Below are 27,415 nucleotides of genomic sequence, written 5' to 3' on the forward strand. Positions count from 1 at the left end.
CTCAAATATGCAGAGCAGGGTCCTCCAAAGGTCACAGGACTTTAGGGAAAGATGAAAGAGAGAAAACACCTGGAGAGTTTTCAAAATTGACTCAGCTGATCTGCTTTTCCTCGAAGGTTGGAGGGTAAAGGACTAACCTAGAAAGAGGGGTAGGGAGAAAGGAGGTAAGGAAAGAAGCAAGAGGGAACAGGGAGTAGAGAGCAGGGGAAGGGTGTGCAACAGCTTATCAAAGTAGGGAATGACAGAATGCTGTCCCTCATTGACTGAAAAGGGCTTCTGGCCTGGCAGTTTCTCGGGCATGGGAAATTATTCTAAAAATTGGGTTCAGTCAAGATGTAGGACCCCCCCCCAGTGATTCCTGTAATAACTGAAGACCTGAAAAGAGTATAAATGACCCATATTTCTCATCTCTGTCTCCTGTGCTGCCCTCAGGAGGAGGATCAGGAAAGCAGTCAGATGCCAAGGAGCCTGGGGACCTGACTCCTGTACCCCTCTTTCCAATTGTCATTGAAGTTTCAGTTTATTTATAAAATAGATGATGATAATATCTAGTGTGAGTTATATGAAGATTCAATAAGATGACATACTTGGAATGTATTATACATATATGTATGTATGTTTGCATGTATGCATATATGTGAATACGTTATGTGTATATGCATGTGTGTATGTATGTATGAATATTTGTATGTGTGTATATATGTATGTATGCATGAAAGGAACGACAGACAACCAGAACAGGTGCGAGGAAATCATCCGCAAAAATGTAGACAACATTTTGAACAACATGGTACACTTGAAATGGGACTATATAGCATACATTTAACCATTAGAGGATGTACATTCTCTCCAAGTACAGTGTCTAAAATGTTGATCACATTTTATTCCACAGCGAAGCCTTTAACAACTGCAGAGTAGGGAATCTGCAGAGTAATTAGGCTCCTTGACATCAAAATGCAACTAAATTAGAAATAGTCCAAAAAAATAAATTAGTCCTCCATGTATAGGGAAATAAAAATTATAAATCATATATAGATCAAAAAATAAATACTAGCAAGACTTCTAGAGTACTTAGAACTAAATAACAAAATCATCACATGTAACACATTGATGTGTGGCAAATGGCACTCCAGGAGAAGTATCAGAAAAGTCAGATAAGATTATGGAGTGTGGATAAGGGGAAAGGGCTGGAGAGATTGTCAGACTAATTTGTCTATACTTGGAGGGAGGCATATGGAATGAGAAATTGCAGGTAACAGAGACACAAGAAACAGACATAGGATAGATTCGGGACCGCCATTGAATACTGCAGCCTCGAGTTTATTTTTCATAGTCCTTTTCTACCCCAAGCCAAAAGGAAGGGCAAAAAGAATTTTCATCATGATACAAGGAACAAACAAGAGTTCAAAACATTGAGGAGCATAACATTCAGTAGCTACACCTTAGGTCAAAACATCTTGTTGTTTGACCTTGAAGGAGCAACAACAGGCTCCAACTCTCTGACCTTATGTCAAGATGGAGCAGAGCCACTTCTATGGCCTCCCACAAGAGATGGCCCAGAGATTAAGAGCACTGCCTGCTCTTCCAGAGGTCCTGAGTTCAATTCCCAGCAATCACATGGTGGAATCCATAGCGGAATCTGATGCCCTCTTCTGGCATAAAGTCATACACGCAGATAGAGAACTCATATACATAAAATAAACAAATCTTTTTTAATGAATAAATTAAATGAAGGATGAAAAAATAGCAAAATGTAGCCCAGAAAAGTAGAGATTGAGAGAATTTTAACCAACAAACATAAATGATACGTTAAAAAAATATTCTTTGAGAGAGAATTTTTTAAAAGCCAAGATACTCAAAATAATATTCTTAGAAAAATTAAGATTTAAACTACAGTGGAATTCTGTTTCTAACTACAACAGCTAACTGTAAAGACAGCACCACCTAACACATGTTGCGAGGTGTGGAACAATGGAACTTTCCTACGTGTGCCGATGGGAGTGGAAATAAGCTTTAAACCCTTTGGAAGCTGACTTGTGTGTGTGAAAGTTCATCACACAGCTACACCATGATCCAGAAAACTCATCTCAAAAGAAATGAAAACCTTGTCACAAAAGCATTGAACAACAGCGTGTGTAGCAGGGCGATTCGTCACAGGTCATCGGGAGAAGAAGAAAGAACTGGTCTAGATAACCGCGTTGTCCTCACTGGTAATAAACTCCTGCTGCATGAGCAGCAAAGCGTGGATCTCACAAGCACTGCACTGACAGATGCCCAACGTGACGGTCTGCCACTGCCCTGGTTCCTTTCTATCGCTGTGACAAAAATATCCGTGCTAAAGCTTCTGGGGGTAAAGAGCTCACAATTCCAGGTTACCGTCCATCGCTGTTGTGAGACACAAAACCCTTGCTCTGCGATAACAGATTCAGGAAACTAGTAAATACCAGAAGTTTTGATTTGACCATTCTGGAATAGTGGGCATCAGCCAAGAGGAAAGGCAAAACTGGCAGACATGACCGTTTAGTGTAAAATGGTTATGCTTCCTGGAAAAAAAAAAACAAACAAACAAACCTCTGCTCCATTTCCCCCAGAAGGTAGCACTCACTCACCTAGCACAACCCCCTTTTCAACATCTCATCCTCCTGGGGCTCCAGGCCCCTCCCTTTTCTGATATGAAGGTACAGACTGCCAAATGGTGTGGCCATGCCCCAGTAATGCAGAGTGCCTCTTCAACTCTGTGCTGATGCATAAGTACAAAGACATCATCTTTGTCTCCCCTGGAGCAGGGGAGACCTAATAAAAGTAGGAACCAAAGATCCAACAGGGGCTTGAAGTATGCATCATAGACATAAAGAAAGTACAAAACAATATGTGCTGGACACACAAAGTCCGCCAACTGTGTTTTATAACTAACACACGCATTTAATTTTATAAAATAAGCAATTTTCCAGGCATAGTAAGTATAAACACAATTAATATGAAATAGTAATATTCATATTATTGAAATAAATGTTTTAAATAAAGATGATTTAGGAAGACTTGGATGATATGGGTAAAAAATGATTAAAATTTAAACAGCAACTTCTTGCATTTATGTCCTATCAATCACTTATTAACTCATTCACACAAATGCATATGAACTGATAGCACAGTGATAAAACCTTGCTCTGACATACTTACTTAATATCTTAAATTGCTTCTCCTCACCATAGGAAGCCATTTAGCATTTTGCAAGTTGCTCATGAGATCAATGGCTTATGAATGAATTGCAGAAATGAATGTAATTGTCCATGAATTCTTATTATAGGGCATATGTTGGGTGACAGTATATTTTATTTGTTATATGATCAGTATACAATATTAAATAAAGAAACATGCATACGTAAACCAGAAATAAAAATTACTTTTAATAACAGTGAATTCAGCACTACCAAAGAGCGGCAGTGTTGTTCACTTTAAGAAGTTGCTGTTAGGAAAGTCCATTTGGTGAACAAAGTAAAATTGCTAACGGTTTGAGATTCCTACATTTGAGAGAAGCAAAGATGATTAAAATATGGCACCTTCCCATAACAAATTATAACCTAGTGAAAAGGACAGGTCCGTACGGCAATGTGGCCACACTTGACAATGCTGATTCCATGGTCATACTGCAGGCAGTTTTAAGAGAAAAAAACTGTCCAAGAAAATAAAAAAGAGCCACCACTACATTTTGCAAATGTACACCAACTACTTGGGAGTTGCCTATTTTGAATTCTTCCTTACGCCTTTCTCTTGGATTATTTGTCTGTTTTGGTAGTGAATTCTATAAATGTAAGTATCATTATTTAATGAACAAAATATCTAGAATGTGGATAAAACTGATAATTCTGCTGAAGCTACCGGGTGTTCATGGAGGCCTTTTAGCAATTCTCACTTTTGTCGTTTGGCTAAGCCTAAAAAGGTCTTAAAGGCATTCCTTAAAAAGCAGAGGAGCCACTGGAGAAGAGAGATTGATCAAAGAAACTACGATGAAAGAGGCCTTAAACTGAAGACACACAAAGTTTGGGTTTGAAAAGATCAAGCATAAAAGGCAAACTACAAAGAATGAGTGCAAATGACCAATGAACAATTGGAATAATACAACGGTCCAAATAGAAAAATGGCTGGATTGTGGTTCTCTGAAGCCATGACTATTAGGACACTGGTTATAGAAATGTAAGAGACTGCATGTGGTACAATATCTGAATGTCTTTGTGGAAAAAAAAGGTCTGACTGACAAGGACATGGGTGAGTCCATAGGCCCTGTTTCTGAGCTCTAGAAACTAGCATAACTCAAGGAAGGAAGCCCTCAAGTACTAAGGACATTGAACACTAGTTGCCTAGACTAGAGCCACAGTTGTGCAGGATCAAGGTGATGGCGATTAGAAAAGGCTTCCGTGTGTGCATAGGATCCCCAGTTTAGCTGTAGACCAACAACAAAAAAAAAGTATAAATAACCATAGAAGCCCTCCTTCCTAGCAACGACCTCTGCATAGTGACGTGAGATCCTGTAGACAACCTGGGAGAGAAGAAAACTGTCGAGTTTGTTCTTGGCAGACAACCTCTCTAGAGACATCCTGTAAAAAGCAGTGTTGTTATTCCATTTGACTAGGTTAGAGCCACTTGGTAGGCACTTATGGGAGCATCTGTGAAGTCATTTCCATCGTAGGGAAACTGAAGAGGGACGCCCCGCCCTGCAGGGGAGTGGAACCAGACCATAGGCAAGCAAGGGGAAAGAACAGCAGAAATCGTCTCTCTCTACTCCCTGACTATGAACACCAAGTCAGAGCCACAACACGCCCTGCTGCCATGCCTTCCCTGCCACAATGAGCTGACTGTGGCCTCTCCAACTGTGAGCCAAAAGAAGCACTTCCTCCTTTAAAGGCACTTCCGTCTTGCATTTTGTCGCAGCAATGAGGTTAGTGACTAACACATATCAATACACAAATCAAATTCAGCATAACATCAATGGCAATGGCATATGGCAGTGAAATTTTATGTTAAATAAATAAAGGCATAAATGTCCTCTGACCTGTAAATTAGCAGCAGTTAAGACAGGCTCAAAAATCCAAGAACAGGGCCAGTGAGACAGCTCTGTCAGTAAACTGTTTGCTTTAGAAGCACAAGGATGCTGATTTGATGCCCCACTTCCCGCCCTCAAATTCCTGCCAAAAAGTTGAGCATGATGTTTATGCTTGTTGTTTCAGTGCTGGGGTGGGTGGAGACAGGTGAATCTTTAGGGCTCATTGACCAGCCGCACCGCCTTCTGGGCTAGAGAGCTCCAGGCTAGCGGTAAACCCCTTCTCAAGAGCCCAGTCCCAATGGAAGTATTTACAAAACACTCCTGCACCTGAGGCCTGAGGAACACTGGAGCCGAGAAGGCAGGAAGAATGTAAGAGCTGGACAATCAGGAAGTCTGTTGTAAGATTGTGTCTCTTAGTGACATCAGAAGCTATACCCGTACAGTCGCACATACATGACTGCCCGGGCGTTAGCTGAAAAGGACAATAGACATGCAAAGTGCATGGGGCAAGCTCAGAAAGAATCAAGACCACACGAAGAACTACAGACAGCTAAGGAAGGCTGAGAGTCGGAGAAACAGTCTTCTCCAGGGAAGGGCACAGCAAATGGTTAGCCAGAACAAAACGATTAACTCAGAAAACACATACAGATGACATTATACAGATGCAGCAGGCTATATTTAGAATATACGTGTATTTAGGATATGTATGTATGTATGTATATGCATGTAACATGTATGTGTGTATGTATGCATGTAACAAAAAATAACGAAAAAAGAGGATATGAATTTGGAAGAAGGCAGGAAGGGAGTATATGAGAGATTTGGAGGAGGGAAAAAGAAGGAAAATGAAAATAAATCACAGACAAGTAAAAAGAGACAGAACCTGAGGAACAGCCCTTGAGGTTGACCTCTGTCCTACATGTGCACACTCATACATACATATATGCACTCATGCACATACAAGTGAAAATAGCTTCAGGAGGTCCCTGAAACGGGACAGATTTACTCGGCCCCTCCTTCCACAAGAGTAAGAGTCAAGACTGCTGAGAGTCACTCTCAGACCAGCCGAGCAGAAGCAGCAGCAGAAACTGGTCCACCTGCTGGAAGAAGTTCAGACCAGCCGAGGCACCTGGAAAGGACACTGTCACCTGCTGAACTGCCTTCAGGCCGTGCAGTGTGCTCAGGTTCCCAGCTTTGGGAGCTGTCACTCATGCTGGAGTGGGCTTTGGTGATGCAACTGTCTGGGAGTCACTTCTGCTCCTGCAAGTGGCCCTCGCCCACATTTGTGTAAGTGACCCCAATGAAACTCATTGGTGCATCAAGTTGGACTTTAGTGACATCAGTAGTTAGGTCTGTCGTGGGCTTCCTGTCTGGGGTAAGTAAATGTGTGTTGCATCTCCCCATGAAAAATTTCATTACACAAGTGTATCCTCGTGGACATACACACACGTAGAGACAGACAGAAAGACAGACAGACAGACACACATACACACACGAGTCCAAGAAGGAATAAATGGTTCTGTCTTAATTCATTTACTCTACTAGCATGTAGATCCATTTTGATTAGTTAATATTCATCATTTCTCATCCCAGTATTTTGTCTCCAGTATTATTTTCTAATGACTAAGAGGTGTGTTTTGTCCTGTTGTATACATTAAATCTCCTTATCCAATCCAAAGTGTATTGGCCAGAAATCCAGCTAACCAGAACTTGTGCAGGCGTCAAAACAGTTCCCCTCTGACTGTAGTGCAATTGCTCACTTTACTGTGTTTCTTTTGAGTGAGGAAGAGCGGAACAAAGATGGAAGAAGGAGGATACAGTGATGACGTGACAGGGGATGTCCTTCTGCGTATCTCATATCAGTGATGACGTGACGGGGGATGTCCTTCTGCGTATCTCATATCAGTGATGACGTGACGGGGGATGTCCTTCTGCGTATCTCATATCAGTGATGACGTGACGGGGGATGTCCTTCTGCGTATCTCATATCAGTGATGACGTGATGGGGGATGTCCTTCTGCGTATCTCATATCAGTGATGACGTGATGGGGGATGTCCTTCTGCGTATCTCATATCAGTGATGACGTGACGGGGGATGTCTTTCTGCGTATCTCATATCAGTTGATGCATAAAACTGTCCCCGCCCATGGCCAGGCAGAAAACCAAAGCAAAGATAAGAGAGAAGGCAGAGTCAGGGAGATGCCATGTAGCCACCCAAGGAGAGAAATGTCGACAGCGGCCTAAGGAGAAAGATGCCAGAACAGAGGTAACGTCACGTCCATGTGGCGATACACAGATCAGTAGAAATGGGAGAATGTATAAGAGAGAGAGCCAGCCAGTAAGAAGCCTGAGACACTGACCAAAAACTTGTAACTGATAATGAGCCTCAGAGTGGTTATTTCATAAGCAACTGTGGGAACCCAGTGGTCAGAGAGAAACTAATCCAGCAGGACCTCCAGATGGAGAAAAATCTCCTTCTACAACGATGCTCATAAATGTGGGCACGTAGACAAGAATTTACAATGTGTAGAAAACCAACAAAAGACAAACCTTAAAGTCCAGGTATTCAATGAGCAAGAAAGCCATCGACTGAGTTAAAAATATGCCTAGAGCTGGTGGTGGTGGCGCATGCCTTTAATCCCAGCACTTGGGAGGCAGAGGCAGGTGGATCTGTGTGAGTTCGAGGCCAGCCTGGTCTACAAGAGCTAGCTCCAGGACAGGCACCAAAGCTACAGAGAAACCCTGTCTCAAAAAAACAAAACAAAAAAATTAAAACAAAAATGCTTAAACATGGATGATGGAGCACAAAACAGAAGGAAGTCATTCCAAAGGCTGCTGTCAGATACTGCTTCATTACACAGTGATTTCATTACTATCCCGTCATAAGCTGCTCAATTTCTTAGAAAAAGGATGGAAAACCGATATATCCTCTAAGACAGCTCCCTGAAGCAACCTAGGGCATGATTAAAAACTCATTGTGCTTACTAGAACTCATATCTCCAGAAATCAAAGCGACAAATTACCTATGCTAAAGATTCTACAAGGCCAAATAACCAAACTCCCCAGTTATGGAGTAAATGGTTATAGACCAGGTACCGCAGGCTATTTTTAGTCTCTCTGAAAGCATCTACTGCCCACCCTATGTCTGACCTAACATGCTTGTGACTATCAAAACCATGAAAATATAGCCTTAGCAAACCACCAGCTTTCACTGCAGGCTAAGAATGTAACCAGAGAGCATCTCAGCATTGTAACAGGGCTTCCCCACTCTGCTAGAACTGTACCTGGGATTCTCCAGCAAAGGGTTTGGGAAATTCCTTGATTTATGACTGTCTTTGCTCTGTAACTAATAAGATTTCATGTAACCTCTTGTCTAATGGAACATGATATTCGGGGGTAACCTGAATCCCTGCTCCTAGACCATGGTCACCCACATTTGGATTAAGAAGAAACCATCTTTTATTCTCTTAGAGGCAAGAGTTGTGGTTTTGGTGTTACCATTTGCATACGTGGGGGCTTTATCTGTGTTTGATCTGTGGCTGTTTAAAGCTTTACGGACTGTCTTTCTTAGAACTAAGAAGCACCTGAATATTTCAGTCTGTAATGATCTCATTATTTCATTTCCCAGGTCATTTCGATTTAAATCACCTGGAATAACATAATTGTATACTACCACGCTCGGTGCAAATCTGCATATATTTTCTTGCAAACGTATTTATGCATTTGATTTTAGAGTGCTGTCCCACACAGACTCCATGAGGGATATTCTGTAATTGCCTTTTTAAGAATCAGAAGATTGGGGGATTTTAAATATCTAAGCCCCAAATTTTTAAATAAGCAACTAAGAACTGTGTCTCCATTTGCATTTTATTTTAACATGGCCTCTCCCTTCAAGCATGGCACAATCATCCTCCCATTGTCTCACTAGAGTATAAACAGCCCTGACACAGAACCCATGAAATAAGTACAATAATACAGAGATGGGTGATTGGCAATTTCTAGTGGAAAGAGAGGAAGAGGACGATCACAGCCATTATCTCCTCCTGACCCCAGCAACTGCAAAGGATCTTGGGAGATCCTACCGTACAGAAAGAGACAGTTATGGGAAAGTGGATCTCTTCTGACGCAGCTCTCCTGAGGTTGCTCCCACAATGGAGTGGGACTTTGAAGATGTAGCTGTTTTGTGTCAACCGCGTTCCTGTTAGCATGCCTTGCCCATGCACACTCCCGAAAGTAACCTCAATAAAATCATTGCTTCACAAATTGGGCTTGGGTGGAATCATCTATGATTGGCACCCTCAACTGGAGTGAATCAACACTGTTCACATTTCCCCAGGAAATGTTATACAACATAGTTTCATAAAGATTTTGAAACAAAATGCATTTGGAGAAGAAACATACAGGCTGTGATCCAGCTAGCTAATTCAACAATGGCTGGCTGTGAATGGAAAGCCCAAGAGTCCAGCAGTTGCTTGGTCTATAAATCTAGATGTCGCAGCTGATCTTCAGTACACACTGGAATCCTGCAGAAGTAAGCTCTGATGCCAATGAAGGAATGGGCATGCTAGCACGGAATAGAGCAAGCAAGCAAAGAGCAAAGGCTCCCATGTCCTGAATATAGGCTCCCAGCAGGAGGTGTGGCCCAGATTAGATCTGGATGAAAGTTCTGGATTAAGGCATGTTTTCCCACTTCAAAATTAAGCAGAAATTGCTCACAGGTGTGCCCTCTACTTTGGGGTTTTAGTTTGTTCCAGGTGTAGTCAGGTTGACAATCAAGAGCAGCCATCACACTGAGACCTTTTGGGTGCCGACGCCATTTTCTGGTTCTGCTTTGCAGCTCCTTTGAGCGTGTTTATTCTGATGTGTCTCTGTGGGAACTCCATGGCATCTGTCCAGCAGTACTCCCTGATACTTTGAAGCAAATTTGGAATGTTTTAATCCCTGGATTTGGAGGGTTTTGTTTTGTTTTCATTTTCCCCTGCTTTTTTCTCTTCTCCTTAGTGTTCTCATTAGATAAGTGTAAATGTGCTGAAATGGCCCCCACTTTTTAATTCAGGTCATATTCATTGTTCTCCAGTTGTCCTCTTGTTCTTTGGATTGCATACTTACACACGTACTAGTGCAAGTCCATTAGTCTCAAGTTACTGCTAACTTTTCTAATAAAGTTTTTTTGTGGGGGGGGTTGGTTTTTAGATTTTCAAGTCCACACTTTTCATATGGTGTGTGTGTGTGTGTGTGTGTGTGTGTGTGTGTGTAATTTTCTGATTTATTGGTATCCTACATTTTACTAAATGCTGCTTAAATTCTTCCATGATTTCTTTCAATATGGTTTCCATTAGGTCTCTGAAAATACCTAGTGGGTTCGTCACAGGATTGAGCTGCTAACTCTGACATCTTTAAGGAAACTGTACTCACTTTCCCTCCTGTAGATAAGTTGTATTTCCCTGATTCCTTGTGTGGTTTAAAATATATATATATATGTATATATATATTGTATATATGTATATATATATATATTGAAAACTGATCATTTGGGGCAATTATAGGCACAGATTCTCAGATTCTTTCTCCACATCTAGAGGTCTTTGCCTGGATCTGTGTGTGAGTGCCCGGAAATGTGTGTGTCTGTGTGTGTGTGTGTGTGTGTGTGTGTGTCTGTGTGTGTGTGTGTCTGTGTGTGTGTGTGTGTGTGTCTGTGTGTACACGCACATGCATGCTTGCCTGGGCATGTGTGCTGGTGCCTTGGCTAGGTTGTTTCAGTAAATTCTTTTTCCTCTCAATCTGAAGCTGTTGGCACCAGTGTGCAGAACGCACAGCCATGGGCATGCACACAGCATCCCAGGATATCAGTAGGTTTGGCTAACTCTCTTTAACTGTCTTTCCTTTCTCTCTCTATTAAACTGTATGCCTCACTCTGTGTTAGAGCCAACCCATTAGTCACCAGTAATTATCAGATGATTGTTTTATTACTTAAAAATATGTTCTATGGAACAAATTGCTCAGCAAAATGATTGATGTAGTTCGATTTCTGCTACTGTGATAAAACACTAGCCAAAAGCAAAGTAGGGGAGGCAGGGGCTCATTTTCACTTGCAGGACTCAGTCCATCCTTGAGGACGGTCAAAGTAGAAACTCCATCAGGAGCTTGGAGCAGAAAACTTAAAGGAACCTGCTTGCTATCTGGCTCACCGGCTCATCATGCTTAGCAAGCTTTCTAACACAGCCCAAAACCTAGGGATGGTGTCGTCTGCAGTGAACTGGTTCCTCTTACATCAATCAATAATAAAGCAGTCCTCAACAACCTGGCAGGGACAATCCCTCAACTGAGACGCCCTTCTTCACATCAGTGCAGGCTTGTGCCAAGTTGAGAGTTGAAGCTAATTAGGACACTGATCCGATTAAATTTGGGGATAGGTTGTTTTAAATCAGTTTTTGAGGTTTGTTCTGATGCTTTCATTCCCTAGCTATCATTAGTAGAGCAGCAATGAACGTAAATGACCAGGTATCACTGGTGGCGGCGTGTGCCTTTGATCCCAGCACTTGGAAGGCAGAGGCAGGTGGATCTCTGTGAATGTCATGATAGTCAGAGCTACACAGAGAAACTCTGTTTCAAAAGCAAACAAACAAACAAAAAAAGAGCAGCAACAAATGATCATGAATCTCTGAAGCAGGATGCAGAGTTCTTTTTGTATGTGCCCAAGAGTGGTGTCTTTGTTAGGGTTTCTATTGCTGCGATGAAGCACCATGACCAATAAGTCAGTTGGAAAAGAAGGAGTTTGTGTGTTTGTTTGTTTGTTTGTTTGTTTGTTTGTTTGTTTTGACTTGTTTCCACATTGCTGTTCATCACTGAAGGAAGTCAGGACAGGAACTCAAGCAGGGCAGGAACCTGGAGGCAGGAGCTGAAGCAGAGGTCATTATGGGGTGCTCCTTACCGGCTTGCTCCTTATAGATTGCTTAGCCTGCTGTCTTATAAAACCCAGGACCAGCAGCCCCAGGTGGCCCCACCCACCATGGTCTGAACCTTCCCCCAGCAACCACTGATTAAGAATATGCCTTACAACTGGATCTAATGGACTTACTCCTCTCAGTTGAAGCTCCCTTCTTTCTGATGGCTCTAACTTGTGTGTCAAGTTGACATAGACTAGCCAGGACAGACAGTATATCTGGATCATATGAGAGATCTATTTCTAGCTTTCTGAGGTATCTTCACACTGATCATCATGGTAGCTGTTCCAGTTTTCACTCCCATAAACAGTAGTGACTAAATGTCTCCCTCTCCCTACATTCATGCCGGCATTCCTCATCAGTCTTTTTAGACTATTTTGACAAGAGTAAGAAACGAAGTTAATTCCTTTAACAAAAGCATCCCATATCTTCACATATCTCGATGCTTTCTCCCTGGCTAACTGTAGTAATTGAGGTTGAAAGCAGCTTCTAGCCATCTTTACTTGCCTTTCTTCTGGGATGAACCGGAATGAAGGATGTTGGGGCAGAGGTGTTCTTTATTGGATGAATGTTGGGTCTCCTTCCTGTAGGTGAGTGGGGTGAAAGAGCCCCAACCTGCTAGCCACCTCATCAGAAATGTGACATCTAACTCAGATTGGAGGATTAGAAATACTAACAAACTGCCCTTGGTGGCCAGATACACCAGTTTTGATCAGGAAGAAACTCCAGAAAAAGGGATTCCAGTTTCTTGGTGATGCTGACATGCCGTGCAGCTCACTCAAGTTCATCTTAGGGTAAGACGGATATTAGCCCACGTACATCTTTCTGTGAAAGTTCAGTATTTGTATCGGTGCCTGCCCTTATGATTAGTATGTTGTGCTTTTTGGTACACTCATTGATTTCTTTTTCCAAATTAACCTTTTTCCCAGCTTTCTTTCCATAACATTTATCGTTTCCAAATTGCATCAGGTGAAGTTAGTTTCTGGACTACAGTACCAGCTCAGTGCTTCTCCTAACAACCCAGCACCCTGTGTGAATGTGTGCTCAACAACAGACACCTTCTCGTTTATAAAAGATTTTCAAGATGAGCTCCAAAACCAAAATCAAATTTAAACAGGCAAAAGCTAGGTAACAGAGTAGAACAGGATATGGAAATAAGGTAAAAATGGAGGTAGATAAGTTTGTGCCATAAAACTATATTTATTCATTTGCCAGGGGTATACAAGAAGTCTGTCTTAAAAATAATGCTCAAAGCCACAATTTACTGTGTTTAGAAGCTTAAAACCTAATGGCTTGAAGGCGAAGAAGTTATTCCTGGTAGAGTTACAAGACATTTTCCCCACAACCACTATAAAGAAGACAGACTCTAATGGACTGAATTCCCTCCTCAAGGGAAGAATAACAAACAGCTTCATGGAGCTGGTCCCTGTGCTCCATATAAACATACAGCAGTCCAGCAAGCAATACCACCCCACCGTCCCAGCTTGTTCCCAGTCGGACAACAGCTGCAAGAACAATGCCTGTGTCCTATGAGAATAGCTCTAGCCGCCAGGAATCGCACCAACCGCTAGGCAGCATCTTCAAGTGCATGGAAGTACGGCTGTCTGCCCCAGTGCCTAAGGCTGTGCAGAAGGGCTGATAAATACATTCCAAGATTCTGAGAGCGCTTCATGCTGATGCCCTCAAGATGGCAACAGCTCCCTACCCAGGTGGTCACCTTGAGAATTAGTCAATTAAAATTTCAAACCCTGCTGCACAGCAGGCTACCGTTTTGTAAGTTTCTGTAACATGTATTTTTGCATGTGTGAGTGCGTGTATGTGGTGTGGGGGTGGTTGTTGTGGTATGTGTTGAGTGCTTCTGGGTGTATGTGTGGTTGTGCATGTAGATGTTGGTGTGTGTGTTGATGTGTGTCTGTGTGTATGTGTCTGTGTGTGCGCACACCTGTGTGTGTTTATGTGTGTGTGTGGTGTGGGGAGTGTAAGTATTGGGTTGTATTTTAGGATGTGTATGTGTGTATGTGTAGTTATGTATGTGGATGTTGGTATGTTCGTGTGTGTATATGAGTTTGTTGGTGTGTGTGAGAGAGTGTGTGTGTGTAGATGGATGTGCATGTGGGTGTTGGTGTGTGAGTTATGTATCTGGGTGTGTTTGTGTATGTGTGTTTCGGTTTTGGACGTGTGTGTGCATGTGTGATGTGGGGAAAGTGAGTGTTGGGATGCTGTGGGGAGAGGGTGAGTGTTGGGTCATATGTTGAGGTGTGTCTGTGCGTATGTGTGAGCATTGTGTGTTAGTTGGTGTGTGTGTGTAGTTATGTTCATGTGTGTGTTGCTGTGTGTGTGGACGGGTGTGCATGTGTGTGTTGCTGTGGATGGACAGGTGTGCATGTGTGTGTTGCTGTGTGTGTGGACGGGTGTGCACATGGGTGTTGCTGCGTGCCTCTGTGTGTTAATGTCTGGAACAAAAGGAGAACAGAATTTGCTGTTCAAACAATGTGGCTTCATTGTAACTTCTTCGATGTACCGCAATTCCAAATAAGAAATACTTCAAAGAAAATGAAGATCACTTTATTCATCAGAATTCCAAGGTGTCTTAGGAGAAGCAACTCTGGAAGAAGCAACTCCCACAGAGATAGTAACCCGTACAAGGCGGGGTGTGGGGTGTTCAGAGGACTTTGGTAGGGCAGAATGGAAAGGAAAACCAGAAGGAAAGAAGTCAGGGTGAGGCAGAAATGCAGGATCGTGTGAAATAAAAATCTCTGTCCAAACACCTACAAGTCCTTTAGGAAAAAAAAAAATAGTACACTCACAAAAAGACTTTTTCTTATTATTTATTTAATCTGTGTGACAAATTATTCCAAAATGTAGGGAGCTGAAACGATGATCATGGGTTACTTGCATGGCTGCCCCGGGCTAGGAATTTCTCAGCAGCTTGAAGAAGCAGAGCTGGCTTGGGTTTCTCAAGAAGTTGGAGTCAAACAGCAGCCACAGGTTCAGCTGGATTTTGGTGATGGATTTCAGACATCACAGAATTGAGTAAAAGCCACTACCAATGTGGTCCATTTGAAAGTAATGCTGTGGGGTGGTGACAGACTCCGTTCCTAAAGGGGAATCGTCTCTGTGCTGCGCCTTCACCTTGCAGAGGCTGCTGCCCACAAGGCAGAGAATCCTCCCAGCCAAATGGAAGCGTCGTACACAGCCTCACAGGGTCTGTGCCACTCATTTATGACCATCATCACTTGTTGGTAAAATTCAATGTAAGCTGTGACTACAAACTGATGGGACTACCACGAGGCAAAGAACACCAGGACCCATCCTGAGGGCTGTTTACCACAGTTGCGTGGGACTTGTTACAGTTCTTGCTTTGGGCTTTGGTTTTGGTTTCTGATGGTTTTGGTTTGGTTTGGTTTGATTTAATTTGGTTTGCTGTTGGTTTGAGGTTTTTGTTTTGTCTTGTTTTGTTCCTACGTGTGTATGTGTAAGTTAGCAAATGTAGATTTCTCAGACCCTATATTAATTCTGCTTGTACATTGCTGAATTCATTTTGTTCATATTTTATTTAGGGTTCTTAGATCTATATTCGAGAAATTTGGGTCAATAGTTTTCTATTTCGTATTCCATATTTTAGCCACAAGTAAACTATTATCTCTGTTTGCCTAGTTCTCACCATGTACGTATTTCCTCCACTGCTGTGGCAGACACATGGTCCTGGTCTGGAATCTCATTCTCCCTGTTTACAGTACTCCCTGTACTTACACAGGCAATGACCTTGGCTCAGTGTTCTTGGCAAAACTTTTAAATTTTCTTTGATAACTAGTAAGTTCTATCTAAACCTTTCTGTAAAGTATTTCTTTTACTTCTTGAGATCATAATATAATTATATCATTTCCCCTCCCCTTTCCTCTCTCCAAACCCTCCCACATTACCCCTTCTTTCTTCCTGTTTCTTCTGCCTCCCTGGATGATGGAGAGAAGGATGGCAGAGAAGCCATCTACGGCCTGGAGATGACCAGGAAGATGAAGTTGGCCATCAGAAAGGCAGGCGTGTAGGAGGCTGATACTCTGGGAAAGTACTGAGCACTCGGATACCTACACTTGTGTTGTTATTAAAAGGACAAACCCCTGTTTGGAGAAGCTACTGTAGTTAGGGGGAGAGGGTTGGGTGTCATCAAATACAACCCCAAGATGTTCCTTATACTCCTGAAAACCCAGTTCAATCTGTTTCTTCAGGGAATCTTCTAAAATAATCATGACTCCTCCGTGGTACTTCATAGCTTATAACAGCTTTCACATATATTGGATTTACATTTTCACATCAACCTGGTGGCCAGAGTACAGTCCCTCCACCCTCTCATCTCTCTGGAGTTGACGTGATCTAGCCCTGTGTATCAAGGCCACTACAGGCCAATGACCCCCAGGCCGCTTCTTCCAGGCTGACTTCTCCAGAAATCTAGATTTACTTTTTCAGATTCATTCTGGACACCCAGTTTGGAAACAAATCCTTAGAAAGCTATACACAATTCCTTTCTACCCTCAGACCCCAAATACTGCTCTTAGCCTGGGATTTCTATTTACAATTCACAAACTAAGAATCTGAGTTATTCTCAAATCCCTGTTCCCTGAACTGATTGTTCCCAAAGCGGTAAGTCCTTAACTCCTACCCATTCTACGGGAAAAATCTATCACCACCTCACGGACACGGCTTGCATTTAAGGAGTTGCTATTAAAAACATCTACCTGATTTTCTCAAGACAGGCATTATAAAAAGAAAATCAATGATTAGTTTTAGTTTTTCAAATAGTTACAGAATCTCTACAAGATGCTAGATACTGTGGATTCAGGATCAGGGCTTCAACAAACCGTCTGTCCTAGTACAACAGGAAACCAGCGGTCCTAAACAGTACACACGGATGTAGTAAGTGGGTTGATTACGTAACTACTAAAATGCAATACAAAGTAGTGGGGGTAAAAGAATTCATTAATGTGCTACAGTTGCTTTGAAAAGATTTGGGGGTGAGCTTTGTACTGAATCAACAAGAAAAATTAAAGAAATGAACCCAGCCATTATAGAAGAAGAAAAACAAGTTACAATGTGATTAGTTTAAAATAGCAATTCCCGAAAGTACAGTGTGGAAAGTAACCTCTTACGCTAAAATCCATTCAAAATGCTGTGGGATTAAATCCATTTGTGAAATGCTAACAGAACAAATGTAAGTAGATTGCCACGCTGGAAGATTTGAGGGTTTGTGAGTGTGTGCATGTACAATGAGTCTCTGTGAGTGGTGGACAACGGGATGCCAAATCTTCTCCAAATTTATTGGCAAGAAGAACTTTTGAGAGCACAACTTCCTGGCATTCTACGATGACACATTTTGGAAAATGTTCAAGAGTTATCAGCAAAATGAAAATCCAGTGCTCACCTTGAAAGAGTCAATCGAAGCATGTCTGAAACATTGCCCGTATTGCAAGAGCTCCCAGAAAATGGCCCCTGGCTTGGCAGATTATCTGCAATGTGGCATAGATGTGCATTTGTTTGTTTTTCAAAAGTTAGTTTGTTATTAATCTCTGGACTACTTTTGTTTGGTTGGTTTTTTGTTTGTGCGTTCGTTTTGTTTTGTTTTTCAAGACAGGGTTTCTCTGTGTAACCCTGGCTGTTCTGAAACTCTCTATGTAGACCAGGCTGGCCTCGAACTCACAGAGATCTGCCTGCCTCTGCCTCCCGAGTGCTAGGATTAAAGGCCTGAGCTACCACCACCCAGTTCTGGACTACCTTTTAAAGCTTCGATTGAAACAAGCTTCAGAACACATGGTTTCAAAGGCAACTTCTGAGAACTAGGTCCTACAAAACTTAGCGCAAGCCTTTGGAAATGACTCCTGCACTTGGGAACACCAGAATTAAACTACAGGGTAATTTGACCGAAGACCATGGAGAGGACAGCGGCCGCCAGGTGGATTTGTGGCAGAAGCGGAGGGATAATACACTTCTGCCACACTCTTACCCAATCCTAGGCATGCTCCCTGACTGGTAACTTTGACATTATTTTCAAGGTCTCTTGTTTTTGGTGGTGGTGGTGGTGGTGTTTTTAATCTACTCTCTGTCCCTTGCAGCACTAATCTTCATGTTTGAATTTTCTCTTTGGAAATCCAAAAGAGTGTAGGTACAAGAAGGAAGGAGGATGAGGAGGTGGGGAGGAGGGGAGGAGGAAGGATTTGACTTAACTGCTGGGGAACATGAAGACTGATCAGCACCAGGCAGCACAGGAGGCCCTAGAACAGTTACCAAGGTAACCCCACCTTCTTTACTCTTCCCCAAAACACTGCCTCTACCAAACGACCTAGGCGAAACTGCAGGACACAATTCCTACTTCTAAACCCAACGCTGTAAGAGTGGTAAGTGGGCCTGGAGTCCCCAAAGTCTACAAGTCTCTTCGAATACCCAGGGCTTGGGATCCTGAGAGGTGACGTTCAGCGTATGTAAGTGGGTCTTTTGGGGGTCCTGGTTACCAATGGGCTGTGCAGGAACCTGAGTTCCCAAGTTACCAGCGAGGAGCTAGCATTTACTCACCCCTGCGCTTGGGTCCCCGGCGGCACCTTGCTGGTTACTAAGGACGCTATGCATGCAGCCCCTGGAGCGTTGAACTTTGACTGGTCTTCTGAGGAGGGCTTAGCCAATCACAAGCCGTAAGTCAAATTCCACCAGCCCTTCCTCACCCCACCCCACCCCCACCCCCAACTCACGTGTGTTTCGTTTCTAGACAAGAAATGCAAACAAACAAACAAAAAAAGCCTTCGTTGGCTTTAGACCGCCCTAAAGCACACAGTATTGATCCCACGTGGTTACCTTGTGGATAACTGGCCAGCGGCTGCACAGTGGATCGGCAGCGGTTAGAGCTTTCTCCGTGTGTCCAAGACTCTCTCCGACAAGATGCTGCCTACAAATTTCTTTCTGCAGAAAATCTGGGGCTGGTCAGAGCTGCTTTTACCAAAGCAGCCAGGGTGTTTTGATACTTAATAACCACAAGGGGGAGTGTTTAAATTCAATGCCTTAAAAACGCCCTGGAAGGTTATAATTAATAGTCTTATGCTGACTAAAGGAACAGAGCTTGTGTTTTGACAAATGTTCACAACTGGAAGAATTAAGGGCAAACATTTCTAGTTACGTGGAAGGTCAATGTGTGTGTGTGTGTGTGTGTGTGTGTGTGTGTGTGTCTCACGTATCTTCCTATGACACAGATTCCCTAAAAAACTGGGCACTTCAAGAAAGAGAACCGAATTGATGGAAATTGTAAATACAGCAAACTGAACTAAGGTATCAAACAGGTCTTTTGTATTTTCTTTATTTTTTTCCTGAGGGTGGGAGTGGGTTCATAGTTTTTTTAATTAAAAAACATTATTTCCTACAATATATTCTTATCATGTTTTCCCTTCCCCAAATTCCTCCCAGACCCTTCCCATCTCCCCACCCACCCAACTGCACGTGCTTTTTTACCCCTCTCCCTTTCTCTTTAAAACAAAAACGAAAAAAGAAGAAGCACACAAACAAAACACCCACAAAAACAGAAACCAAAATAAACAAGCAAAAGACCTTTAAACACAAAATGCCCAAACAAAGCGGTCTGATATAATGGGCTACAAAATGCTGCTGAGTGAGTGTTGACCAACTACTCTTGAGCACATGATCTGCCCTGAATTGGAGTTAATATACCAGACAGGTCCACTGAAGAAAATGACGTCTCTTTGCTGGTGGGTATCAATTGCAATTAGCTTCTTGGTTAAGGATGGGAATTTGTGTCCACTTCCTCCCCCAGTGCTAGGACTTCACCCGGCTTAAACCTGTATAAGTGCCTGTAGAGTGTGTGGAAGTGCTTCCGTAGGCTCTGTGAATTCACACGCATGCATATCAGTTATGTTGTGTCTGGAAGACAGTTTCCTGCCTGCTTTTTGGGGCCATTTGTTGGAAATACTTTGTCCATTTACCCTGGGGTGATGTCCATCCTCAATGATAAAGTGTGTTTCTTGGACACAAAGATGGGTGCTATTTTCTAATCTAATCTGTTGCTCTTGCATTTTATTGTGGAATTGAGGCGTTAATCCTGAGCATTACCAATAAGCGGTGTTCATTGATTCCTGTTGTTAGTATGGTGTGGACTTTTCTCCTCTTTTGATTTGTTGGTCTGTGATTATTTATTCCTTGTGTCTTCTTGGGTGTGATTGACCTCTTTAGAAGTTTGTCTTTCTTTCTTTCTTTCTTTCTTTCTTTCTTTCTTTCTTTCTTTCTTTCTTTTTTCAAGACAGCTTTTCTCCGTAGCTTTGGAATCTGTCCTGGAACTCACTCTTGTAGACCAGGCTGGTCTCAAACTCCCAGAGATCCACCTGCCTCTGCTTCCCGAGTGCAGGGATTAAAGGCGTGCGCCACCACCGCACAGATGAAGTTTCCTTCTGGTGCCTTCAGAGCTGAATCTCCCTCGACTGTGATAGTTTTGCTGGGTATCATCTGTGCTGGCATCTGTGGCCTCTCAGTTTGTAGAACATCCATCCAAGCCCTTCTGGTTTTTAGACTCTCCACTGAGAAGTCAGGCATTATGTGGGAGAATTATCTGTATTCTGTCAATCATGTATTTTAATAAAATGCTGATTGGCCAGGCAGGAAGTATAGGCGGGTCAACCAGACAGGAAGTAGAGGCGGGGCAATGAGAATAGGATAAGGCTAGAGAGGAGAAAGCTCCCTCTGCCATTCCTGTCCAGATCACCGAAGAAGCAACATGTGAGCTGACAGCTGTAAAAGGTACCAAGCCATATGGCTACCATAGATAATAATAATGGGTTAATATAAGTTACAAGGGTTAACAAGATGCCTGAGCTAATGGGCCAATCAGTTTATAACCTTATGGAGTCTTGTGTGTGATTTTCTTTGGGGTATGCTGGTTGTGGGGTACTGGGTGGGACAGAAACCCCAACAAGCCGGCCCATCATGTTACACACTGAGAAGTCAGGCGTTATTCTAATGGATCTGCCTTTATATGATACTGGGTTCTTTTCCCTTATAACTTTGAGTCTATTTTTCTTTGTTCTGTACATTTAGTGTTTATGTGTGCCATGGAGAATGTATTTCATAGTCCTGTCTATTTGGTGTTCTGTATGCCTCTTGTACCTTGACAGGTACCTCCTATCTTTGGTTGTGAAGATTTTATTCTATGGTTTTGATGATAATATTTTCTCTGCCTTCCGCTTGTTTTTCTTCCACATCTTCTATCCCTATTCTTTGTAGATTTCTCTTTTCCTGGTGCCTCCAGATTTCCTGGATTTTTTGTGCCTGGATATGATTAGATTTAATGTTTTCTTTGGCTAAGTATTCATTTCTTGTACCTTGTCTTCAAACCCTGAGATTCTCTCCTCCATGTCTTGTAATCTGTTGGTAAGGCTTGCCTCTGTGGTTTTTGTTTGATGTCCTAAAGTCTTCATTTTTAGTTTTATTTCATTTTGTGTTTTCTTTAGTGATTTTATTTCTATTTTTCAAGAGTTAAACTGTTTTTATTATTTCATTCAACTGTTGGTATTTTCATGGTCTTCATTAAGTGATTTATTCATATCCTCTTAAAGGTCTTAAATTTTTGGTTGTGAGCCTAGCCTTTAATGTCTGAGCCATCTCTCCAGCCCTCTCTTAAAGGTCTTAAGTCTTCATAATTGTCATCTTGAAGTCCTAGTCTTTTGGTTCAGGTATATTTCATTTGTCAAGGCCTACCACATTACGGTTGCTGGGTTCTGGTGAAGGTGTATTGTCTTAGTTGTTCACATTTGTGTTTTTGCACTGAGATCCAGGCATGAAGTTCTAATATTTGAGGTATGATATATACACACACACACACACACACACACACACACACACACACACACACTTCTAATATTTGGGGTAGTTATCTGTTTTTCTCTTTGTTGGGTGGATGTTCTGTTCTTTGGTTGCTGCTGGCACCTTTGGGTCCTAGGCAAGAGGGTGGCTGTGGGGTTCCTGGTAGAGAGGCTTTCCAAAAAGCTAAAAGGAGCCAGGGGAGAAACCTAAGGGGAATCAGGCTCAGCTCCAAAAGACAAAATCCTCAGGCTATGAAGGTGGCGGGGCAGGAGAGGCTCCTTCAAGCAGGCTGCTACAGGACTAGTAGTAATTCAAGGAAAGTATCACGAAGGACGGAAAGGATAGTGAGAATTGCTCCTTACAAGTGAGAGACTTTGTCTCAAAGGAAGTGAAGAATATTCAGAGGATGACACACTGGTGTGCATATTCACATATCTGAGCACACACGTATTTAATAACCATATTTAGGGGGCTATATTAATGAGGTTAGAGGAATAAAAAGGGAAAATGTTTTCTCCCTTGTCCCCCAAGGTCAACTAGGCCCCAGAACTGCACAGCATCCCTTAAAATGTTCAGTAACCATAGGGTAGCAGGAGTTCCAGCAGCTGGAACTATTCCTAGAGAGAGCTCCCCTGGGTGGTCCCAGCTTGGGTGGCTATCCAAGGCCCCCACCACTCTCAGAATCCCTAGCAGACGGCCCCTAGAGTCCAGATAAGAGAGGACCACAGCAAGAACAGAGAAGAACTAACCTGGAAGTTCCAACTCTACCATCAAAGTCATCTTCCTGCAAGACTACTAACCCTCAGCCCTGACATCCTCCTGAGTCCTGCACAAGTGAGTAACCAGAGAGCTAGCTCTCTCGGCTTGTGTGTGACAGTGGCTAAGAGAGAGGGAGACTAACTTTGGAATTTCTCAGGCAGAGCAGGAACAACTGAAACCAGATACCCTGCTTAGGGGAGTCCTTGTTTCCACTAGAGACACAAGAAGAAGAATGAGGAGGGGGAAAAGGAGGAGGAAGAGCAGAGAATGTGGAAGAAATCATGGCGATCCAGAATGCCCCAAGGAGCAAAGACGGCACCTGAATCTTCCTTAAGCTACCCTCCTCAGTCCTTGACACAGACAGCATGAGATCCCCGAGAAACTGCTAATCCTCCCAGAAAGGAGAGCAGATCTGGGACAGTTTGGGGACACAAGCAAACCCATCACTGCTCACTAGAGGCCCTGGCCCTTTCCTCCAAGTCCCCCTCCCTGCCTGTCTCTTGTGTAAAGGGCCATCTAATGCCTTTATTTTTTAAAAAAGATTTATTTATTTATTATGTATACAATGTTCTGCCTGCACGTATGCCTGCAGGCCTGAAGAGGGCACCAGATCTCATTACAGATGGTTGTGAACCACCATGTGGTTGCCAGGAATTGAATCAGGATCTCTGGAAGAGCAGCCAGTGCTCTTAACCTCTGAGCCACCTCTCCAACCCCCATCAAATGCCTTTCAAGTGGGCACCAGATCCCACAACAAAGAGCCACCTAGAGCATCTCTCTCCTCTCATCCAGCAAATATCCTCTGCCTGACTCCCGTGGGATCAGGTGCACGCTCAGAAAGGAAACTAATTCCACAAGGAGCCGTCTTCATTGGACAGGTAAGAACTGCTCATTGTTGTCTAGACATGAGGAATTTGGACATTTTTCCAGCTATGAGACATTGAAGCATTTTTGAAGCTAAAGTGACAGGAATTTGCCAAGACTGCTTGGTGATCAGTTCTGTGCCAAGAGCGTAGACAGCAAAGTATCTATCCTCCCTTGGACAGTATACCAGCAGGCCAGAGCACACGCTTTCAGACAAAAAAAAAAAAAAAAGAACGTCAATAAGGAACTGAAACATAACCCCAGCACTCAGAGACGGTGGTACATAAGCATGACGGAATTTTATCCAGCCACAAACTCAAATCATGAAATTCACACTGTGATGACTGGATAAATAAAATATATAAGTGAAATAATCCAGGTTCAGGAAGACAAGTACAACACTCTCCCTATCATATGCCCAGCTGCTGCGTTTTGTATGTGGACATAGGAGTTCCATAGGGGTAGTTTGTAATTCACGGAACTAGAAAAGGAACAATGGGGTGCTTTAATGAAAACAAGTGGGGGGCAGTAGAACATGTGTGACATGTAAGAGCGGAGGGGACGACAGAGCAGAAGGCACAGTGGGCAGAAGGGCAAGAAGACTGGGGGTGAGGGAGGAAGGATCGACCAACATGGCATGGGTTTGAAATGCTAAAAGGGACCTGGGGAGCGAGCTCAGCTCTTAGAACTGACCCAGGTTCAGATCCAACGCCCTCTTCTGACCTCTGAGGGTACATGGTGCACATACACACACTCAGGCACACACATGCACATAAATAAAACAGTTTTTGATCTTTAAATTAAAAACAGAACTTTTTTAGGCAGGACCTCACTGTGTAACACTGGTTGGCCTGGAACTCACTGTGCAGACCAGGCTGGCCTCAAGTGCACAGAGGTCCACCTGCCTCTGCCTCCCAAGTTCTGGGGTTAAAGGCGTACGCCACCGTGCACAGCATCTATTTGTTGAAAATAGAAAGAAAATGACATAAGGAAAGCTGTTACCTTCTACATTTGTTTGTTAAAGTTTTCAAACAAAAGAATATCTTAAAAAAGAATGAACTGCTTACACTCCGCCGCCGGTTTGCGCTGGGTCTTCCTTCTGCTCCGTCTCCCCGGCCTTCGTTGATGGCAATGAAAGAAGAAATCGTCGCGCTCGTCATTGACAATGGCTCCGGCATGTGCAAAGCTGGCTTTGCTGGTGACGACGCCCCCAGGGCCGTGTTCCCGTCCATCGTCGGGCGCCCCCGACACCAGGGCGTCATGGAGGACATGGGCCAGAAAGACTCGTACGTGGGTGACGAGGCCCAGAGCAAGAGAGGTATCCTGACCCTGAAGTACCCCATCGAGCACGACATCGTCACCAACTGGGACGACATGGAGAAGATCTGGCATCACACCTTCTACAACGAGCTGTGTGTGGCCCTTGAGGAGCATCTGATGCTTCTGACCGAGGCCCCCCTGAACCCCAAAGCGAACAGAGAGAAGATGACGCAGATAATGTTTGAAACCTTCATCACCCCATTCCACATTCAGTCGGTGCTGTCCCTGTATGCATCTGGGCGCACCGATGGCATTGTCATGGACTCTGGTGACGGTGTCACACACAGTGCCCATCTACGTGGACTACGCCCTTCCCCACGCCATCTTGCGTCTGGACCTGCCTGGCCAGGACCTGACAGACTACCTCATGAAGATCCTGACTGAGCGGGGCTACAGCTTCACCACCACGACTGAGCGGGAAATCGTGCGTGACATTAAGGAGAAGCTGTGCTATGTTGCCCTGGATTTTGAGCAAGAAATGGCCACTGCTGCATCATCCTCTTTCTTGGAAAAGAGCTAAGAGCTGCCTGATGGGCAGGTGATCACCATCGGCAACGACCTGTTTCGGTGTTCAGAGGCTCTCTTCCAGCCTTCCTTCCTGGGCATGGAGTCCTGTGGCATCCACGAGACCACCTTCAACTCCATCATGAAGTGTGATGTGGACATCCGCAAGGGCCTGTATGCCAACACAGTGTTGTCCGGTGGTACCACCATATACCCAGGCATTGCCGACAGGATGCAGGAGACCACAGCCCTAGCGCCCAGCACGATGAAGTTCAAGATCATTGCTCCCCGCTGAGTGCAAGTACTCAGTCTGGATTGGCGGCTCCATTCTGGCCTCACTGTCCACCTTCCAGCAGATGTGGATCAGCAAGCAGGAGTATGAGGAGTCGGGCCCCTCCATCGTCCACCACAAATGCTTCTAGATGGACTGAGCAGGTGCCAGGCATCTGCTGCATGAGCTGATTCTGAAGCATCAATTTGCCCTGGCAAATGTACACACCTCATGCTAGCCTGGTGAAACTGGAATAAGCCTTTGAAAAGAAATTTGTCCTTGAAGCTTGTATCCAATATCAGCACTGGATTGTAGAACTTGTTGCTGATTTTTGACCTTGTATTTGAGTTAACTGTTCCCTTGGTATATGTTTAATGCCCTGTGCATATCTTGATTTAGTCCTTCGCCATGTGGCTTGGTCACTTGGTGGCTGGGGAGGGCGAGAGCATGCTATGGAAGAGAAATCCCCAGCCTGGTGGATGTGTGAGCACCGTGCAGTGATCTGTGCTGGGTATTAACTGACTGCTGACTTCCAGGATTTCTCAAGGCTGGCAAGGGTTCCTGAACCAGTTACCACTTCTGTCTTGCCGGTCTAACAGAGTGGGAAAGTCCGAGCCTTAGGACCCATTTCTGGTGTTTTCCCTCCTGACCGCGTGGGTTGTTACTTGCCTTGAGTTGGGAACGTTTGCATTGACACCTGTAAATGCATTCATTTTAATTTATGTAAGGTTTTTGTACTCAATTTAAGAAATAACAAATTTTGGTTTTCTACTGTTCAGTGAGAACATTAGGTCCCAGCAACATGTCACTGTGTAAAGAAAAATAAAAGTGCTGCAGGAAAAAAAAAAAGAATAAACTACTTCAGGAATTTTTAAAAAAATATTTGTTGGCTTCCATGTATATATGTTGTGTACATATAAACACACTATGCACACAGATATATGTATTACATATTCTTATGTACCTGTTTCATGTGTGTACACATATGCACATGAACATACTATGTGCATAGACATACTACATGTTTACGTAGTCTTATGTACCTATTTTTTTTTTTACTTCTCTATTTTCATCTTTCTGTTTTTCTGTTTATTTTTGTTTAACTTCATTTTCAGGGCTTGGGACGAAACCTTGGGTGTCACACATACCGTATCTATCACTGGTCCATAGTTTTACAACCCCTGGCCCATATTTTTCATTTGTACCTTAATTCTGATCCCTTCTTTTTTTCTCTACAAAATTTTTAATTTATCATTTTATATGTATGAGTGTTTTGCTTACATGTATGTCTGTATACCACATATGACCTTGGTGGTTGTGGGTGCTGGGAACCAAACCCCAGTCCTCTGGAAGAGTAACAAGAACTCTTAACCCCTGAGCAAATTCTCCAGCCCTCTTTATCAATTTTGGTTTTTCCATATCTCCCTGGTTTTTTTTCTCATTCCTTAAAAAATTAATTTCATTATTATGACACTTCTAAATTCTACATTGCATTTCCACTTTTTCGTTTATTAGTAATGATGGTAGTATCATATTTGCTGTTGGTTTCATATAGTTCCTAACATTTGTATCTGTAAATGGACATGGTGTGTGTGTGTAGTGTGTAGGGGGTGTGTGAGGTGTGTGTGTGTGTGTGTGTGTATGTGTGGGGTGTGTGTGTGTGTATTGTGGTGTATGTGTGTGTATGTGTGGGTTGTGTGGGGGGGTGTGGTGTGTGTGGGTGTGTATGTGTATAGTGTGTAGGATGTGTGTGGGTGTGTATGTGTGGGTGGGTGTGGGCTGTGTGTGTATATGTGTGGTGTGTGGGTGTGGGGGTGTGTATGTGTGTAGTGTGTGGGTGTGTGCATGTATATGTATGTAGTGTGGGGT

The 27,415-nt window shown here is 43.3% G+C and overlaps 1 protein-coding gene and 1 pseudogene across 1 annotated transcript in view; one reads left to right on the forward strand and one right to left on the reverse strand.

The window, feature by feature from the left end:
- The window catches only part of Tmem232 (transmembrane protein 232), a 277,122-nt gene extending 259,619 nt beyond the window's left edge, over positions 1-17,503 (reverse strand). Inside the window, exon 1 of the mRNA XM_085695856.2 lies at positions 17,402-17,503. The gene's annotated coding sequence lies outside the window, so the exon portion shown is untranslated. The remainder of the gene's footprint in view (positions 1-17,401) is intronic.
- A 6,943-nt stretch (positions 17,504-24,446) lies between these two features.
- LOC148123314 (actin, cytoplasmic 2 pseudogene) lies at positions 24,447-26,389 on the forward strand (annotated as a pseudogene).
- Positions 26,390-27,415: the final 1,026 nt, after the last annotated feature.

This window comes from Myodes glareolus, chromosome 1 (assembly GCF_982192425.1).
Source record: "Myodes glareolus chromosome 1, mMyoGla1.1, whole genome shotgun sequence".
In the NCBI taxonomy this organism is placed as follows: domain Eukaryota; kingdom Metazoa; phylum Chordata; class Mammalia; order Rodentia; family Cricetidae; genus Myodes; species Myodes glareolus.